This window comes from Prionailurus viverrinus, chromosome A2 (genome assembly GCF_022837055.1).
Source record: "Prionailurus viverrinus isolate Anna chromosome A2, UM_Priviv_1.0, whole genome shotgun sequence".
Classification (NCBI taxonomy): Eukaryota; Metazoa; Chordata; class Mammalia; order Carnivora; family Felidae; genus Prionailurus; species Prionailurus viverrinus.
In genome coordinates, this window is record NC_062562.1 from 156,395,906 (window position 1) to 156,409,520 (window position 13,615).

Below are 13,615 nucleotides of genomic sequence, written 5' to 3' on the forward strand. Positions count from 1 at the left end.
AGTGAGGGACCCATAGGAGATGCCTGGCCCAGACGATCACTCAGTGCCTTTCGGTCACCCCGTACGCCTGCACTTTGCCCTCTCATTCTTAAGCAGGCCCCACATCTTCCCTTTCTAGGAAGGCTTTCTAAACGGAGACTTGTGCGATGTGAGAGTCCCACAGGAGTCACCACCCCACAATCCCACGGAGGGCGAACATTGATCCTTTAGGTGCAAACTCACACTTACCGAATTCAACCACTGTTTAGTCCATACAACTCCTACATAGGCATACGGCTAGTGCAATAAAATCATCCTTTGAAATATTTTATCTCCGGGGAGGAGGAAAATCTGGTATGGGAAAGGCTCTTTCCCTTTGCGGAGGCCTTTTCCTTTTCTAGGACCGACAGAAATGCTCTACAACCTTGTCACTCTACCGGCATCGCCCGAGATCTTGCTAGACATGCCGAATCTTCAGTCTAACCCCACATCCGCGGAATCAGAATCTGCAGTTTAACATGACCTCCAGGTGATTCGGACACACTGGTCTGGAGCGTTCAGCGAACCTCGCTACGTGATGGGAAAGTTGTTTTCAACATTTCTGTTAATATCTTTTATCTAGGATAGAGATCACAGGAGGATTTCAAAGGACAACGAAAAAAAAAAATTTAGTCCCAGGGTGAGGTTTCAAGCCACATCGGAACAGGTATTATGTATTTTAACCTACATCCCAAGAAAGATCCTTCCTTCTGGGCTTCACCCTGCTTTGGGGGGGTAAGCACTGGGGGAACGGGGCCAAGTAATTAGGTTTTGTGTGTCCCCATGAGCAGGTGTCGGGCTGCCCCGACACCATAGCAGCTGTGTCCCAGCAGGTGTGCATCACACCACGTGGTTTTTGGCCACCATGGAGGGCAGGCTTGGGGTGGCCCGAAGGGGAGGCATTTGTGTGCCCTTGTCTCATCCTAAGAAAGCCTGGGCTGTGAGACCAAATAGATCTGAAGAACGGGGATTGGAAGCCCATTGCCCTGATGTCCCTTCTTTCGTGCTCTTTGTGAACTAGATGGCACAAAGTCCTCCCTGCCTTCAACTTTGGTAACACCTGCCAGTGATATAGCCTCAGGCAGGATATTTAGCATCAGTTTCTCCCTCAACAGATGAGGGTGGTACCAATACCTACCTTGTACCTTTCTGTGTGAGGGTAAAATGGGTTAATACTGGCCATGTGCTTAAAACGGTGCTTGACACACAGCAGGTACTGTGTATGTGCTTATTACTAAACAGTTCAAATTTTAAGTAGCCTGGCGAAGTCGCCCTGGCTGATAAGACCTGAGCAGAAGGTGGGACTGTGGGGCTACACGTGAGGACAGAGCCGTGGGGAAGAGGGTAATGGAGAGTTTTCTGCAGAACGTCGCTGTGAAGCTGATGGGGGCTCCTGTTGTGTGGAGGAGGTGGGGAGGCCCGTCTCCACGAGCAGCCATTGGCGTCACTGGCCGGGGCCTGACCCTTCCCGTGCCAGGCTGCAGCCCCTAGAGCCGTGGGATCCCCAGTTCTACCTCCTGGCCAGTGGCTAGGACCGCAGTGACCCCTCTCGGTTTTCTCTGTGCCCTGCCTCAGGAACCCCTCCCCTCAAGGTGAGTTTTCGGTGTATGTCTTCAGAGCCCTTCTTATCATGGAGGTTTGGAACAAGGGTGTTATTTGTTTGGTTTTTTTTTTAATTGTTCCTTTTTGCTAAACAAATACATGTTCTTCTGACTACCAACCAAGTTTGCCGCTCCAGGCCTGTGAGACCCATTTGTAAGGCACGGAAGGAAGAGACAGTGTAATGTATGTGCCTCTCTTGGAACCAGCCAATGGTCGTATGCTCCACTTGTTTGATGTTTTGTTGTTTGGTTTTTGGGTTTTTTTTTGGAGAGAGAGACCGCGCAAGCAGGAGAGGGACAGAGAGAGAAGGAGACACAGAATCTGAAGCAGGCTCTAGGTCTGAGCCACCGGCACAGAGCCTGACACAGGACTTGAACCTGTGAACCGTGAGATCATGACCTGAGCCGAAGTCAGATGCTTAATTGAAGGAGCCACCCAGGCGTCCCCTCATATGCTCCACTCGTTAAGAATTTACTTTTGGGGCACCTGGGTGGGTCAGTTGGTTCATTTTTTGACTCTTGATTTCTGTTCAGGTCATGACCTCATGGTCATGTGATCGAGCCCCATGTCGGGCTCTGGGCTGACTTTGGAGCCCGCTTAAGGTTCTCCCCTTTCTTTCTGCCCCTCCCCTGGTTTCTCTTTCTCAAAATAAACGGGAGGAGGGGGAAGAATTTACTTTCTGCCGGACACTTTCTTGTGTTCTGTCATTTAATCTTTAATTCTATTAGATTGGTACAATTTCCCCCACTCCACAGCTGACTGGAGTGGCCCGTCTATGCCTGGTTGAGCCCTGAGATCCCACTCCCCTGGTGTTCCGTGTGGAGCAAAGACAGCAACTGTCCTTCCTGGGGTCCAGGGCCCCCACCTGTGGGGTGTGAGGAACCCGAATGATAATGCCCATCCTGGCCCTCAGCTTCTCCCTGGGCAGGGACGGGTGCAGAAGGGTTGAAGGATAAGCTACAGTTGGGGACAGAGCTCCTGCGTCTTGACATCAGTCTTATCTGTGTTCTCTGAGTCTACCTCGAATGAGGGGTTTTACCCTGGCAGGGAAGGGGTGGTTCTCCTTAGCTTCTCCTCCCTTATTCCCCTACACTATTCCTTACATTTTGGCAATGTGCCATATAAGACAGAAGAACTAATTTCCCCCGGGGCCTCTGATCTACGGGAAAAACAAAAACAAGCAAGAAACAAAGCGAAACAAAAACCACAAGCAAAAACAAACAAAAATACTGCTACTTACAAGGCAAAGCAATTCATAAACACGGTAAATAAAAATGAAAAATCACTTCAGAAGCACAGCACATCCGTTCTGAAAGAGGCGGTAACCATTGTCCTCAAATTCGAAAGTGCGTCAGGATCACTGGGGAGCGGTGGACTGTTTTTCAAGTGCAAATTTCGTGTCAGGCACTGTCCTGGGTCACGATGATTGAGCAGTGAATGAAACAGGCGGAAAGGGTTGCCCTCACGGAGCCCGCTCATGGTATAGCGTGGGCAGGGGGGAGACAGATGGTATGATCTAGTAAATATAGTGACATAGATGATAAACTAGGTAAATGTCAATATGGTAAGTTCTTTGGGGAAAAATCAGGGAAGGGGGATGGAGGTGATGGGGGTGTGCCTTTAATGAAGCCACCTGCCTTGCAGGGACATACGTGCACCGTTGTCCTTGGGTCAGACATCAGAAACATACAGTAGAAGGAGGAACGATGTGGGGGGGGGGGGCGGTGGGGTAACAGAATCTGTGCCAAGTTGAATCCACGCGGCTTTATTCCATCACGCTGTGACCATTCCCACAACCGTGGGACCCAAATAAGACCTTCCGCCCGCGGTGATATTGACGACTCACTCTTCATGCTTCATCTCCCCGGAAGCCCAACCTCTTAGGAGCTGGACCTACCTTTGGCTCTGTTTTTGCTTGTGTTTGCTTTTCCTATAGATCAGAGGCCCGGGGAAAATTAGTTCTTCATCCGTCTCCTCCTACCCACACTCTACTGAGAATAGACCACTGAGATGGGCGTTCAAAAGTATTTTTAAATGGAGTCGGCACACCTGACACTGAGGATCCCAGGCCAACAAAGGTCTTCACTATCCATCCCAGACCACACGGCCCTCCGCCGAAGACAGTGCGATTCCAATTCCAGTATTGTGTCCTCGGAGATCACAAATCATTTTCGTGGCTTAAAACCACATGGGGACATCAAGACCTGTCTAAAATTTTATACGTAGTCATCAGTCGCCTTCTCAGCATCTCGTTCACAAGGAGGGTCCTCTCTCTTTGAGACGAAACAAGAAACATTTCAAAAGACGTAAAAATATAAGGGTTCAATGAGGACACAGAGCTCTCTCTGTTCTGTGTACCCCTTCCCTCCAAAGGAATCACTGCAGTTGGTTTTCTTAATCTTTCCAACAGTCTCCAAATTCCTTGGGTGTTTACCATGATAATTGGTGGTTTTAATAACCTGATAAGTGTTCTAAAATTGTAGGCCTGAAAAGATAATTATCTCTGAGGTTCATAGACTAGAACAGGAATGTGTTGGGAACAACAACAACAAAAAAAACAACAAAAAACCCAGCTTTGATCATCTATATCTACAAGGTGAGTGGAAGAATCCCCAAAAGGTATTGCTTTAGAATATAAATGATGTCTATGCAAAGTAGTTCTCATTAATTCTGCACCAAATGGTCATAAAAACAAAATGGCCTTCAGAAAGCACTCTAGTTATCCAAGCTTAAGAATTTGGTTTCTAGCCCCTAGAGGTCTGCCTTTTAATATAACTTTTAAATGTTGAAGGAATGAGCTTCATATAGGACTAAGCAAAAATAAAATCTATCCTTAGCTAGTTTGAAGGCCAAGTGTGGATTCATCTTGTTGAATATTGCATATCCTGGCATCTGCATTTTCTTCTAGAATAACGCAGTTCCTCTGATACTGAAGGATATTCTGAAACTAAAATACACAATGGCTTTTTGCCATCTTAGAGGAAAAAATGTGATATGCCATCTTAGCCACACTAAAACTTCAATTAAAAGAACCAAATGATTCTTACCTTAAAAAATAGTTTCATTGGGGAAAATAAGGAAAATGCACACACACACACACACACACACACACACAAAGGAAGGCGAGGAGAGGAGGGAAGGGGGGGGGAAGGAGGAGGAGGAGGAGACAAGAAGCAGGAGGAGATCTGCTGAGTTCCACAACCCAAAGAAGATAATCACCAGTAACATATTGACATACTTTCTTTCTAGCTGTTACTTTTTAAGATCACAGTAAATATGCTGGTTATGCAGCACCAATGATATTCCAGCTTATAAAAATCAGAAGCATGCTCTTCCTTGCACTAAAGCTCCGACCTTCAGTCCTTCATCATATCAACTTCCTCCTGCAACATCACAGTGCTTTGGCTTGAAATGAGGCCAGACTCCAAGCACCCGCGCCAGACTCGATCTGGAAGTCGACCTCCGTTTTCAGTCCTTCATATTTGCCTTCAAGTGCGTGACAGTGAAGCTTCGCTTTAAATTTTGCCTCCTTTTTTCCCCTAATAATCAGCACAGATGTTCTGCCAATCGCTAGGCTGCTGGTTCTTCTTCTCCATAATTTAACGGATTTTCTTACTAGAACTATCAGAACTTAAAATGTTGCTTCGCCCGTTGTTAGCCTTTTGAAGGATTATATACAGAATATTCTATCTTGCCCTGTTATGTCCCTCATTTCTCCTCCCTTCTTCCCTCCAATACCTCTCTCTCTCTCTCTCTCTCTCTCTTTCCCTCCCCTTCCTTCTCGCTCTCTCCACGCACACACACCACTGAGCCCTACCAGTAGACCAGAAGTAAGTCTGAATACATAGCTAGGAGATGGGAAAAAGCAGCTGAGAAGAACAACTAGGGTGTAGGAGGTTGAATGTGAATTTAGGGTTTCTGCATATTTTTGTACAAAATAAACCCTAATGCAAATAGCACCCTCTAGATTTGTGCAGTGTACAACCTGGACAACATTTACAGTGGCCCTGTGTGTGGTACAATACCAAGGCTTCAGATCTTGGCCTAAATGACAGAAAGGCCTTCTTCCCTTAGCTCCTAATCAAAGCAGTCCTTTCTTCTTAGTCTTGCTCCTGCCACATCTGCTAAGTTGTAGCATCTGCGCCCCCATGCTCTTTGCAGCACCGTTTGCGGTAGCCAAGACATGGAAACAACCCAAGTGTCCAAAGATGGATGAGTGGATGAAAAAATACGAAGGAATATTATTCTGTCTTATAAAGAAGGAAATCCTGCCATTTGCAATCACAGGGATGAACCTGAAGGACATGATGCTGTACTGGACCATCACTGCATGATTCCACTCTTGTGATGTTTCTGAAGGATCAGACCCCTAGAAGCAGAGAACACGGGGGTGGCTGCAGGGGCTGGAGGGTGGAGGAAACGGGGAGTTGCTATCCAATGGCTACAAAGTTGCAGTCCTACAAGATGAGCAAGTTGGCAAAACCTGTTGTACCATAAAGTGCCTGTAGTTAACAGTGTGAAATTGTACACTCCAAAACCCATTTGTTAAGAGAGTAGATCTCATGTTAAGTGTTCTTACACACACACACACACACACACACACACGAAAGACACAAGGAAATTCTGGGAGGTACTGATGTGCCCGCTCCCTTTGTTGTGGTAAAGGTATGACGGGGAGTTTGCCTGTGTCCAAACCCATGAAATCGTGAGTTAAATGTGTGCCATTCTCCATCAGTTATAGTTCAATAAAATTGTTAAGAACGTTACAGGAAGCTTGGCGAGGTGTGGATAAGAATTCAACTCTTCTGCCTAAGAATATTCCAGAATGGAAAGTTTAAAGAATCAAAGCAAGTAATAAAAGCAATGATGAATGAATTAAGAGACTAAATATACAAACGGGTGCCTGGGTGCCTCAGTCAATTAAGCATCTGACTCTTGGTTTTGGCTCAGGTCACCATGTCACAGTTGGTGAGTTTGAGCCCTGCATCAGGCTCTGTGCTGAGAGCCTGGAGCCTGCTTGGTATTGGTATTTTCTCTCTCTCTCTCTCTCTTTCTCTCTCTCTCTCTCTCTCTCCCTCCCCCCCCTCCCTCTCTCCCTGTCCCTCCCCCACTTTCACAAGCTTCCTCTCTCTCTCTCTCTCAAAATAAATAAATAAACTTAAAAAAAACCCAAGGAAACCAAAAGTAAGCCCTTTCCTGTTAGTTTTGCACTCAAGCCCTTGCTCTGTGCCCAGTCCTTTTTGGGTTGGCACCACTGTTGTTCTAATTTCCAGTGATTTTGTGTGTCTGCCCACTTGGACTTTGGCATCCCCACTGCAGGCTCCAAGGGAGCAGAGACTGGTCTGTGTGAACTGCACGCGGCAGGCCCGTGAGTCCAAAGCCAGCAGCCACCGGGCAGGACCCAGGTGGGCACAGACCGCTGAAGGCGGGTTTCCATAATAGGACTTCCAGAAAGAAGGGAGGGACGGAGGGAATCGAACAGGGGAGCAAATGCATTCTGCTTCTCCCCCCTGCCTTTGTTCCATTTTTGTGATTTCTGGAAACAATGAACAAACGAACCGCCTGTTATTCCAGCCTTTCTGCTAACTACCCCCTCTTCCTTTTCCCTCTGTCCCCCATTCGTCTGTGTCCTGTCACCAGTGGGAGGAGGTCATTCAAACCAGGACCTCCCACCTGGGCTTAGAAAATGGTCTCTCTTTCCCCACGTCTGTCTCGGATCTGTCTTCCCCTTCCCCCTTCGCGTCCTCACACACAGTCTTGTGATCTTAGAGACGCCTTCAAGGGGAAAGTGTTGTATGCGCTGCCGTGGGAGACGATGGGTGTGGGGGGAAGGGACAGGGAGTCTATGGAAATTGCCAAGTGACAGTTTTGCCTGTTATCTGGTTGCCAAGGTAATTGTGAATCTTCATCTTTGCTGCTCTGACCAGTCATGGCCAGTGAGGACGGGGGTTCTGCGCCCACCCACAGCATCTGGCTGAGTTCTCAGCCATGAAGACCCCCACCCCTGCTCTCTCTCTCTCTCTCTCTCTCTCTCCCGTCCCCTGACATGTCAGGAAGCAGCTGACTGTCACCGTTGCTCTTTGAACAGAGGGGCGGCTTGTTAGAGCCTTCTGTATATTTGGGGGGAGAAAGTATCACATCTGCATGTGTGAGCACTTGCGTTCAGATAAAGGTCAGGGATTGTGCCCTGCAGATGTTCAAACAGCAGAAATCCAGTCTGTTCAGGGGCGCCTGGGTGGCTCAGTCATGATCTCGTGGTTTGTGGGTTCGAGCCCCCTGTCGGGTTCTGCACTAACAGCCTGCTTGGGACTCTCTCTCCCTCTCTCTCTGCCCCTCCCCTGCTTGTGCACTCCCCCCCCCCCTTTCTCTCTCTCTCTCTCTCTCTCTCTCTCTCTCAAAATAAATAAACTTAACAAAACTCAGTCTCTTCAAACCCTGAGCACTCTTGTCTTCAAAAGAAAGAAAAAGTGGGGCACCTGGGTGACTCAGTCGGTTAAGCATCTGACTTCGGCTCAGGTTATGATCTTGCGGTTTGTGGGTTCGAGCCCCACATCGAGCTCTGTGCTGACATCTCAGAGCCTGCAGCCTGCTTCCGATTCTGTGTGTGTGTGTGTGTGTGTGTGCCTCTCCCCTGCTCACATTCTGTCTCTCTCAAAAATAAATAAACATTTTAAAGAGAGAGAGAGAGTGAAGGTGCCTACCCCTCATGGTTTCCTAGCTGTTTTTCTGCTAAAGGATCCCATTCGTTGAGAAGATAGAGACGCACGCCTCTTCTGGCAGCTGTAACCCACCTCTCCCGGGAAGGTGTTCTCCATTCTGTCTTCGCCAACCACCACGAGAAACGAAGATTCTTCTTTTGTTCATTTTCCCCTCCCTCCCTTTACACTCCTAGCTCACCACCTCCCGTGCTCCCACCTACACACAGAACAAGGAAAAGGTATTTGCAATGGTCTTGTTTTAAAAAAAGTCTTTCAAGAGTTTTTGGCAGTATTTTCAATTTCCTGCCAATATGTCTTTATTTGGCTATTTCCGCTTCCTTCTCCTTGTCTTCTAGATTTTCTAGGGAATACGTGTTTTTTTTTCTTTAGAAGAGAAATCTGCTGCTAATAGAAATTCAATGGGGAAAACCGTAGGCATGATTTAGGATCATCTGGAGATCCTCATTTGTCTAATAACAATTTTATGGCACTTTATAATTTATGCATGCATACATTATCTCATGTGACAACAGAGCCACCAATGGCATTGCCTGACTTCCAGAATCATTGACAAGTCTTTCTTCTTTCTTCCTTTCCCCCAGCCCTCTTTCCAGTCTCCTAACATGAGGATATGCTAACAGAGTATCTGTGGGTTTTAAACAAATACTATATTAAGACGATGTGTTTTAAAATGAAAGCAGCTCATAGTATATCTACTACAAAGTATATCTATTTCATTTTGAAAAGCACTTATCTGCCAAGAGGAGAAGATAAGGATCCCTTGACCCTAACGTCTCTCTTTCACAGGGAGAAGGGTAGACAGATTTTGTAACTTGTATTGACTTTCGGAGACATTTATTGATCTGGTCACCATTATATAGAAGTTAGAACTTTACTTTCAGCTAGTAGCTGAAAGTGGGTTTTTTCCTGCTCTTTTCCTTTCTTCATTAGCATCATCTGAGAGTGTTTAGATTCATGGGTCTTTTCCAATGCCCATATTCTAAAAAAAAAAAAAAAAATGAGGCAAAGGAGACTCGGGAATTAACGAGAGTCCCTCAAAGAGAGAGGGGCAAACCTGGGACTCAAACTCAGTTCTCCTGGCCCTGGACATTGCTTTTCTAGCATTTCAAAAAATCATGTTTAAATCATTTTAGGAGACAATTGGAACAAATTTGAACACTGGCCGGATTATCTGTGTATGTTCAAAAATCACTGTGAACTATCTTAGGTGTGTTCATGGTAATGTGACTGTGTCTTTCTAAAAAGACCTGAAATTTGTAGGCAGACCTTGAAACAGTTATGGCTGAAATGACAAGATGTCTGGAATCTGCTACAAAACAATACAGGAGGTGAGGAATTTAGCAGGGGTGCAGATAAACAAGATAGATCATGAGTGGATCATTGAAGCTAGGTTCTGGGTATATAGGGATTCCTCACACTATTTTTTTCTATTTTTATATATGTCTGCCATTTCCCATAATAAAAAATTTTAAGCAAATAATAAAAATTGAAAACATGTTTAAACCAGGTACTACCTTCCCAGACAAATAACAGAGCGGAAGATCCTGACTTCGGGGTTTGCATCCAGTGTCTGCTGGGAACCAACCCATCAAATCTCAAAATAATTTGCAGGACAGACATCAGGATTGAGAGAGCAGCTAAATATTCAGCCACAAATGGGTCATTGGTGAGGGAAGCCAAGAATCCCCTGGAAAGGCAGGGAGCATGTCACTGAGTTGCCAAAAATAAGCCCAGCTTCTGACAGATGTCCCCTTTGAGAAAAGCACAACTGTGCTCTCCTTGTCTGTGGAGTCAGCACCAAGGACCCCCCAAAATAGCACCAACAATGCTCTGTTGGAGAGCCAAAGAATAACAAAAGACGTTTTTAGTTCCTTCCTCCACATGCCAATCGGACCCTCCTTCACAGAGCCTTCTCAGAAAGAAGCATTCTTGGGCACCATTAGTGGGTGGGTAAATCAGTGGAGGCTCTTTAGAGACCAATTTAATAGTGTCAAAATTTTGGAGACACAGCAATTCTGTTTCTTGTAATTTTCCTGCAGCTGCATTCATGTACAGATATTTACATGAGGACATCCACTGCAACATTGTTCGCTACAGCAAAAACCGTAAACAAGTTCACATTCTTTCTTGGGTAATGACAAGAGTGAATATGCCCATATTCATGCATGGTGTTCCATGCAGCCATTACAACCACCAAGGTCAATCTGAGTGCTGCTACAGAGAGATGTGCAAGATAATGCACTGAGTAAAAACACTAGACATGTGCTTTGGTCCTGTAGGAGACCAGCTGTTTCTGGAAGGTGTGTAGGATTATCTTTGGATGCAGTTGAGGCTCACCCTGGGCTGAGGGAGGGGAGCTGACAGAGATGATGTTCCATCCCAGGTCTGCCTCATTGCAAAGCTTGTGCCTCCAAATTTTTTTTTTAATTTTTTTTTAATGTTTATTTATTTTTGAGACAGAGAGAGACAGAGCATGAATGGGGGGGGCAGAGAGAGAGGGAGACACAGAATCGGAAGCAGACTCCAGGCTCTGAGCCATCAGCCCAGAGCCTGACGCGGGGCTCAAACTCACGAACCGTGAGATCGTGACCTGAGCTGAAGTCGGACGCTCAACCGACTGAGCCACCCAGGCGCCCCATTGTGCCTCCAAATTTTAATGCTTCTTCGTGTCGACACAGTTGGTCTTCTGAAATTCTGGTGGCAGATGCTTTGAAGATTCAGCCACTCTTCTGCTATGCTCCCCACTTTGTTGGCCCCTTGTGCCCCAGAGCTCTCGCTAAAGGAGTCCCTAAGTTCTGGGACCAGAAAGAGCAAGCAGAGTTCACGCTCCTCTGGAGAAATGAGGACCATCTGGCTACCGCCAGCCACTAGGGACTTGGCTTCCTGAATTCTCACTCTGCAGGAGGGATGCAGTGTCCTCTTACTGTTTCCCCCCCCCCAGGGATTTCTTTGGAGGCAAGATAGGAAAAGCCTGCCCCAGGACTTGTCCACTTACCGTCTTTGGTCTGCAAGAACCTGTGCATGACCCCTACAAGGCTCTTTCTGCTTTGGTGTCTTTTTTCTTTTCCGTCTTTCTTTTTTTCAGGAGAGATTAAATGAAGCTTAAAACCTCCTCCATAGAAGAAGGTCAAAGAAGACATGATAGAGAAGAACTGCTTTAAAGTCATTACCGCCTTTCTTCAAAATATGGAATTACTGTGTCCGACTTGTCTAAAATCAGAAGGATCCTCAGTTTTTACCTTCTGGAAGTCAGCCTTGAGTCTCTGAGGTTGATCTGTCTTAACCATCAGACTCAACGTACAATTATGTAAGCCATTCAAGAGCCATTCAAGAATGGAGGTAAGGTGATAGTGGTGTGGACCCCTACAGGGATCTGCTAAAGACAGAATGAGAAAATCTTTCACGTACAGGCTGAAAACAAGTTCAGACATCGTGTGGAGAACCAGTGCTGCTGTGGTCAGGGTGGAGGTCCAGCCATGAGCCTGAGTCTGCCCAGCTGCTTTGCTCTTGAAGCCCCTGTAACCAGCATGTGCAGGTGGTAACTTAGTAACAGCCCTGCACAGGTAGAGAAGCCATCCTTAATTGATAAGAATTGATTACGCAGGGCTTTCAAGTCTTTGCAGAAAGAGACCTCAGGCAGGGGATCTTAACCTTGACTGGGAAGAGAGGAGAGAGACGTGATATCGAAAATTCTGTGCTGAGAGGACAGCAGGGTGAAGGGAAATTTCCAGCTGGAATTCCTCCTCTGTGTCCCCCACCCCCCATCGTTCTTCCTGGCTGCTCAAGCAATCAGACAATGGGTGGAATCAGTGAAAAGGTTCCCTTCAGCAATCCAGATTCTTTAATTTTACTCTAAGTAATGATTTCCTGTCACTTTGTTCCCCGCTCCGGGCTCTTGCGTTTCAAAGTGTGGCAAACTGGGCATCATTTTCGATAGAGAGCTGACTAATGTAGATCGTAGCCTAATGATCGCTTCCTGGACTTTGCATGCCATCCTTCTATAAATACAGCCTGGTATCATTTTGGCTTTTCAGCAATGGCACTCCCTTGCTGCACCCCTCCCGCTGTGGTCAGCCATGACCTCTGTCGTCTCTTTGTGTTGCACCTGTGCCTAATCTGTCCCCCCCCCCCCCCCATCCCCCAACCTTGTTTTTCCATTACTGGCTTCTCTGTCTCTAAATTTACCACCTTCCATATTCCCGCTCATAGACAATACAACATGAGATTAGCAGAAGCCAGAACTCTTCAAACTATGTTCTCTTTCACTATTGTCTAGGAAGAAAGAAACATCTTCAAGTTGGAAAGAGTAGAAGTAAATAAAGGGTGGTGGAGAAACTACCACCATGTACAAAAGGGGCAGCACCTGTTACGGTGAAGGGGCCCACACTACAAAGCCCTGGGATCAGGGGCCGGCTCCATTTTTCAATAACCGCATGACCTTGGACAAGCCATTGAACCCCTTTGAACTTCAGTTTCCCTTCCTATAAAAGGATGCACTTTGACTCCTTCATCTCTAAGCTACCTTTTAAAGACTCAGACTTCAATACTCTCCCGTAAAATAAGCTTGTTACTGGGCCCCTTTTTGAACATATAAGGCTTTTTGGAGTTCAAGAGTCAGGTGGAAAAGACAAAGCCTGGCTTCATGCTCTAAATCTTAGGATATTTTGTTGATCTCATTATGTCTGACACATTATGGAAACAAAAGCATGGGTGTATCCCACCTACTTCCAAAGCTTACATTCTGAAAGAAAAAAAGAAAAAAAAAAAAAAAAGGAGTGAGAGGAAAGCTTCTCCCATCAGGACATTTTAGTTATCTCTCAGTTCTGGCACTTTCTACTCATGAGAGCAACCAGAGGTATTATTAGGGAAAAGTGAGCCTGCCCTGTGGCTTTCATCTCCAATTCTAACATAGCTGACTGGACGGTCTTCTTCTCAGTTCTTGGCATCTTTTGACAATCAGCTTGGCCTCTTGGTACTACAGGTATCATTCAGGCCCTTCATACGTTCAGCATCAAAAGATCAGAAGAATACTAACATGTATAGATTCTTCATATCCACAAGGGAGAAGATTTAAAACACCCTGGGATGAAGATTCTCAGCAGGTGGCTGTGTTTAATAGTGGTAGATGTTCAGGGTCACAAAGGCCTATTCCATTGCCTCATCCTACAGAATTTGGTAAAAATCAGAAGAAACAATAATTGATGTGAGTGCAGACCCTGGCCACTTAAGAGTCAAGAATAGCTTCCTTGTGCTTATGAAGACCACTCTCCACAAAT